This window comes from Cervus elaphus, chromosome 6, assembly GCF_910594005.1.
Source record: "Cervus elaphus chromosome 6, mCerEla1.1, whole genome shotgun sequence".
Taxonomy (NCBI): Eukaryota; Metazoa; Chordata; class Mammalia; order Artiodactyla; family Cervidae; genus Cervus; species Cervus elaphus.
In genome coordinates, this window is record NC_057820.1 from 14,220,738 (window position 1) to 14,226,737 (window position 6,000).

General features: G+C 52.6%; 1 pseudogene; it reads right to left on the reverse strand.

Annotated features, from left to right (window-relative positions):
- The window catches only part of LOC122696624, a 47,463-nt pseudogene extending 42,149 nt beyond the window's left edge, over positions 1 to 5,314 (reverse strand).
- Positions 5,315 to 6,000: the final 686 nt, after the last annotated feature.

Below are 6,000 nucleotides of genomic sequence, written 5' to 3' on the forward strand. Positions count from 1 at the left end.
AGCCCGCAGTTACATTCCAACCAGTTAATAATCGATAAGCCTGTGATTACATCCTGATAGATACGGAAAGAGTTTATGACCTGTCCGGAGACAGGGGTGATTACGGTATGCTTCCTCTTAGGCAATGAGTAACCTGGATGTGATCTTCAAGATTCCCCTGTCTGGAGGGGGTCTTATCCTTCCATTATCATTCCCACAGGCACTAAGCAGAGAGTTCAGAGTCCACTGGAGAGGCAGCCGAGCACGACCAGCACGGACAGGCCTGAGATGGAGTCCAGGCCCTATGAATTCCTTCTTCATCATGACTGGATGACAAATATTTTAAGATACACAAATTAAGGGAGGAATGGAAATATAAATAAGGCCAAATCCTATGGCAGTGAGGCCACCATGCTGTTTATAGACTGTGCTTTGATTGCTGAAGGTGCAGTATTAGTAGTTCATTCACTTGAGAAATTTTGAATAACACCTGCTGTGTACTGTTTTAAATGAGCACTGTGAATGAAAATGTCTCCTTCCATATTAAACAATAAGCAGTGCTACAGTCATCAGCGATTTCTGGCCTCCAAATGTGAATGAGAGCTCCAAAAACCACGATCCAGCGATGCTGTCCCCCCTCCACGGTGATTGCTGAGGAGCTGGGGGAACGCCAGAAGCAAGGTGAACAGGGAAACAGGATTGGCCCCAGACAGCTAAGGTGCATATGAAAGAAATGAATTCAGTGAGCCCAGAGGCTTGCATCTTCCCATACAAAGAATGCTAAATTCCTTAACTTGATAGCTGACCTCTGATGTTCAGACTGCCTGCTTTCTTTGTTGCAAAGTTGTGTATAACCTGACTTCTCCCCTGCCTCCTTGGAGGGGTTTGCGCAGAGCTACTGAGAGGCTGTCTCCTAGGCTCAGAGTCCTAAACATTCCCACCAAATAAAGTTAACTCTCTACTTTCAGGTTGTGACTATATGTTTTAGTCAACAGCACCAACTGCCCATGGGTCACAGTCCACCCAATGAGGAAAAGCAGGGAAAAACACTGGCTTCCAGGGCTATACTGTGGAGTTGCCTGCCCAGACCACGTGTTTAACTGGGGTTAAGCGACAGACAACGGATTTGGGGGTATCCATGAAAAGGAGTGAGGTCTGCCCACGGGAGACCCTGAAGAGTTATGCTTCAAGTCAGGATACCTGACCCAGAAGAATCCCACCTGGCTGGTATAAGCTGTGTGACCATGAGCCTGTTGCCCACATTCTCTGAACCTGGACCAGCTCTTTACATCACGGTTAGTATTCTAACCATACTGGCTGTTGGAAGGAGTCAATTCAGTAATGTGTGCAAAATCCTGGCAAGCACCTGGCACCTGGGTGAGCCCGTGTAATGGGCTCTCAGCTCCACAAGCCACAGGTTCCCATCCCTTCTCGGGGTGGGAGGCAAACTGGTGGACACCAGTCTAAGCTTTGCTACCTTGAGCAAGACGCTGGGCCTCTGGGTCTCCCCATCAGTGACTGTTCCGGAGAAAGGGGAAGCCTGGAAGGACCAAGCAAGCTCCAGAGAGGCATCCCGGGTGCTTCCATCCTGTGGTTGGTTACTTCAAGTACAGCCTCTCTGAGCAGGGAGGTCACTCCCGCTGTGGATGCGGCTGACAGAGGCCACTGGCCGCCTGTGATCACCCAGGGAGCGGGGGCAGCAGACCTGGTCCCGGCTTGCCCTCTGTGGAGCGGGGCCTCTCACTCCCTGTGATGAGTGAAGCCAATCTGCCGCCAGCCTTGAAACCACAGGGACTGTGGCACCCCCTGGCTGGGTCACCAGCTACCGTCCCCACGGGGCCCACACAGATGTGTAAGTGAAGGAAGAGAGTGTGGACACAGGGCCCCCCGGAGTCCAGTGTCAGAGGGGACCCCATTCAAGCCAGCTGAGTGCCAGCAGGATTGCCACGGCTACAATGAATAGCCAGAAAGGCGGGATTAAACACAAACCTATCTCCTGGGCATGGGGCTGACCACAACTCTGATCTAAATTCTGAGAACAGCCCAGGAGGGTTTGGGGCCTCCTGGTTTACACAGCACAACCCTGGCCACAGAGAGCACTGTCCTGGAAGCTTCCTGAAGGGTCATCACTGGGACCCCCAGGCCATCCTCTCTCCGTTGCCTTGTGGGGACCACCCTGGAGGGCAGCGTTACCTGGAGTTGAAGAAGGAATTCATAGGGCCTGGACTCCATCTCAGGCCTGTCTGTGCTGATCGTGCGCGGCCACCTCTCCAGTGGACTCTGAACTCTCTGCTTAGTGCCTGTGGGGACGACAATGGAAGGATAAGACCCCCTCCGAACAGGGGAACCTTGAAGATCATATCCAGGTTACTCATCACCTAAGAGAAAACAGACACTAATCACCCCTGCCTCCGGACACTATCTATCAGAATGTAAGCACAGGCTTATCGGTTATTAACTATTTGGAATGTAACTCTGGGCTTATTGATTATTGACTGTTTGGACACGTACACATGGGGTAGGTGGTGGCTTTGGACACGTACACATGGGGTACAAAAGATTTTCACAAATGCTGGACGGGGTCCTTGGCTAAGAGGAGACTCTGCCTTGGGCCTGCCGGCGTAATAAACTGCACTCCACTATCTGCATTGTCCTTCTGAGTGAGTCTGTTTCCCGGAAAGCGTGGCTATAACAGAGTTTCTGCTTGGCTGACGCGACGCCATCCCACCACAGCCGGAAGAACTCCTGGTCCACGATGATGAACCTGTGCTGCTCATTACAAGTCAAGTCCTCCACCACCGAGGCGTAGACATCGGTGACATGAGCCTGCATGCTCTCCTAGACCGGGGAGGGGAAGGGGGACACCATCACACCAGCTCCATGGGAGCTCCCCGTTAGCTTGGTCCCGGGAACCAAGGAGTAAAATCCTGGGACCCACAGTGTCGGGGGCCCCTGGCACTCACACCATCTGCCCAGGGCCCTGCCCTCTGCTCTCACTGCTGTTCCAGCAAGGGAGCCTCTGTGCCCACTCTGTGCCAGATGCATGATAAACGGTGCCCTAGGAGAAGGACACGGGCAGACACTCCTTGATGGGACGGTGCTCTCCTGGGGAGATACATGTGGAAACAGATCACGGCACTGTATGCCGCAGAGGGATGTGCCGGCCAGGCCCAGGGTCAGGGCCAACCTCCCAAAAGGACATGCTGGGTGGCCCCGAGGCTGCCATGGGGGGACAGACCAGTCAGACCCAGGGGCCCCAGGGGTGAGGTCCAGGGACTCAGAAGGGCTTCCTTGGGCTGAAATGATGGGGGTGTGTGTGTTGGGAGATGAAGCTGAGAGGAGCTGACCCCCCAGGTTGTCCCTGTGGATCTACCTCCCTCCCCTCCAGGCAGGGAGCCCTCAGGATGGAGCCGCGGCTGCTTCCTATCTGGGTCAGCCTGGCTCACTGTGGAGCCCGGAGATGCTGGTTAAAGGAATGCAAAGAGCACCGGGCGGGGAGTCAGCAGGCATGGCGGCTATTTCTGGGGACCGTGAGCAGCCCCGATCCTCCCTGGGCCTCAGTTTCCCCTTCTGTAAACTGGGAATAGCAATCATGCTTCCCCGCAAGTCAGCACTCCACACATCGATGGGTGCCCCCCACCCCCAGCAGAGGCTGCCCAGTGGGCCCAGGACCAGATTCAACACGGCCTCAAGGCTCTTGCTGCCCCTCTCTCTTTAAAATAAGCTACTCTCATATGCACTATCACAGAGTGATTTTGTTCATTTATTCATGTGTTTACTTTCTCCTTCCAAAAAACAGCTCTAGGAGGTTGGTGCGTGCATGCATGCGAAGTTGCTCCAGTTGTGTCTGACTCTTTGCAACCCCATGGACTATAGCCTCCCAGGCTCCTCTGTGCATGGGATTCTCTAGGCAAAAATACTGGAGTGGGTTGCCAGGCCCTCCTCCAGGGGATCTTCCTGACCCAGAGATGGAAACTGTGTCTCTTATGTTTCCTGAATTGGCAGGCGGGTTCTTTACCACTAGCACTGCCTAGAAAGCCCAAGGAGGTAGGTAATAATACCCAACCACTTGCCCCAGAAACCTAAAGAAATCAGAGTCTTTTTATCTTTTTTTTTTCCTGCCCTCATTCATTCATTCCTTCAACAAATTTTCATAGAGTGTCTATCCCATCCATGAGGCAGCTTGAGGATACGTTCATAGACATATTCACTGGGTGAAGCCTCTTCCCCATTGAACTGAGGCTCTAGTGGGGAAAACAGACATTCAACAAGCCAGTAAGTAAAATGTACTAAAGGGAAGTGTTTAAAAACTGATTAAATAAGACAATATAGGTGATACACACCTACTTTATTTAATACTTCCTAAGCAGTCTCCTTGAGCAGAATTCAGAACGGAGTGTAGGGCAGAAAGGTTTTAGAAGATAAAGAATATTCTCTAAGGGCAAGGAGGAAAGAGGAAGAGGAAAGCTGAAAAATCTGCCTGGGTCCACATACTCCGTCTTGTTGGACAAAATGTACAGGGAAATAAGATTCACACTTGGGATGGACTTGGCCACTGGGATTTTGCTGCCCCACAGACTATTTCTGGAACATTTACAGAGACAAGAAAGTTACCCAAAATTCGGTTTACTGATGTGGCCTCCCAGACAAGAGAATGGCTACATATTGGGCCTAGAAATGTTCTCAACAGAAGGACTGGGGAAATGGAATAGGGGAGTAGATAGGGATGTCAGGAAGACCTCACCAAGAAAGTACTTTTTTTTTTTTTTTTTTTAAGAAAGTACTTTTAAGGAACAACCAGGGGGAAGAGAGAGACTGGGTCTTGCAGGCCTCTGGGAGGAAAGCCTTTGGGGCAGAGAGAACAGCCAGTGCGAAGGCCACTACCTCCCATCAGAAGCGGACATCAGGGCAGAGAGGGCCCTCTGGACAAGGAACGTTACCGTGGCCTGACGCATGGCCGTGCACACGCCCTCTAACCTTTGCAACCTTTGATTCTCCCTGGCACACGTGGGGAAAGTGAGGTTGAGAGACAGGAAGTGACCAGTGTGAAGTCTGCTACTCAGCCAGTCTCTAGCAGGGCAGGACTTCAATCCAGGTTGATTCCAGATACTCTAAGTCGACCCCAGGCTGCAAACCCAGCACAGGATCTGGAATGGAGAAGGAAGATACAGCTTCAGAGGTGGCAGGGCGGGGGGTGGCCCCAGGCACCTAGCTGGACGGTATGGAGCCAGCTCACATCCAGGTGACTGTGGGGGATCACGAAGACCCTGATCGTGGCCTCAGGCAGGGTTTCCAGAAGCCACAGCAACAGCGGCTGTGTGAGCACTGACCCCATCCCAGACGCCTGCGGACTGGGCCTGGGGCTGGCAGTTTCAAGGACCTCCGGTTTAGCAACGGGGCATGCTGGGCAGCATCAACTCTCCACCCCTTGGGGGAGGGATCAGGCGGGGAGTGGGAGGCAGGGGCCCAGGGGATGGGGCTGGCACTGGCTGACTGCCTTTCAGCACTCCACCCCACCTCCAACTTCCTGTCCCTCCTTTTCCAACTTTAAGCCAGATTCCAGATACCACCGCCCTTCCAGATTCCCTCTTTCTGGCCATAGTTCCCCTCACTCCAATGTGTAAACCTCTGCCGTGGACCTCTGGCAGCTTTTCCCATGAGGCATCCCAGCCCCTCCCTACCCCAACCCCTTTTAATTCAGACTCTGTCCTGCAAAACTCAACACTCAGTAAGGGCCGCCGCCAGAATCCCGCCCTGATGGCCGTTCCCATTGGGGGCCTTGCAAAAGGGATTGTTACCTCCATTTTAAGGAGGAAAGCTGGGTTTCCCAAACTGTATCTGCCTTTACCTAAGATAGTAGAAATAGAGGAGGAACAGACTGCTTAAAACTTTCAGAATTAGATCTGGATCACCGATAGTGCCCTTGGCAAGATGCCTAATCTCTCAGGGTCTCAGCATCCCATCCGTAAAATGGGATGGCCATAGAGGAGCCGGGGGTCAGGGACAGAATGAATAGGAGGT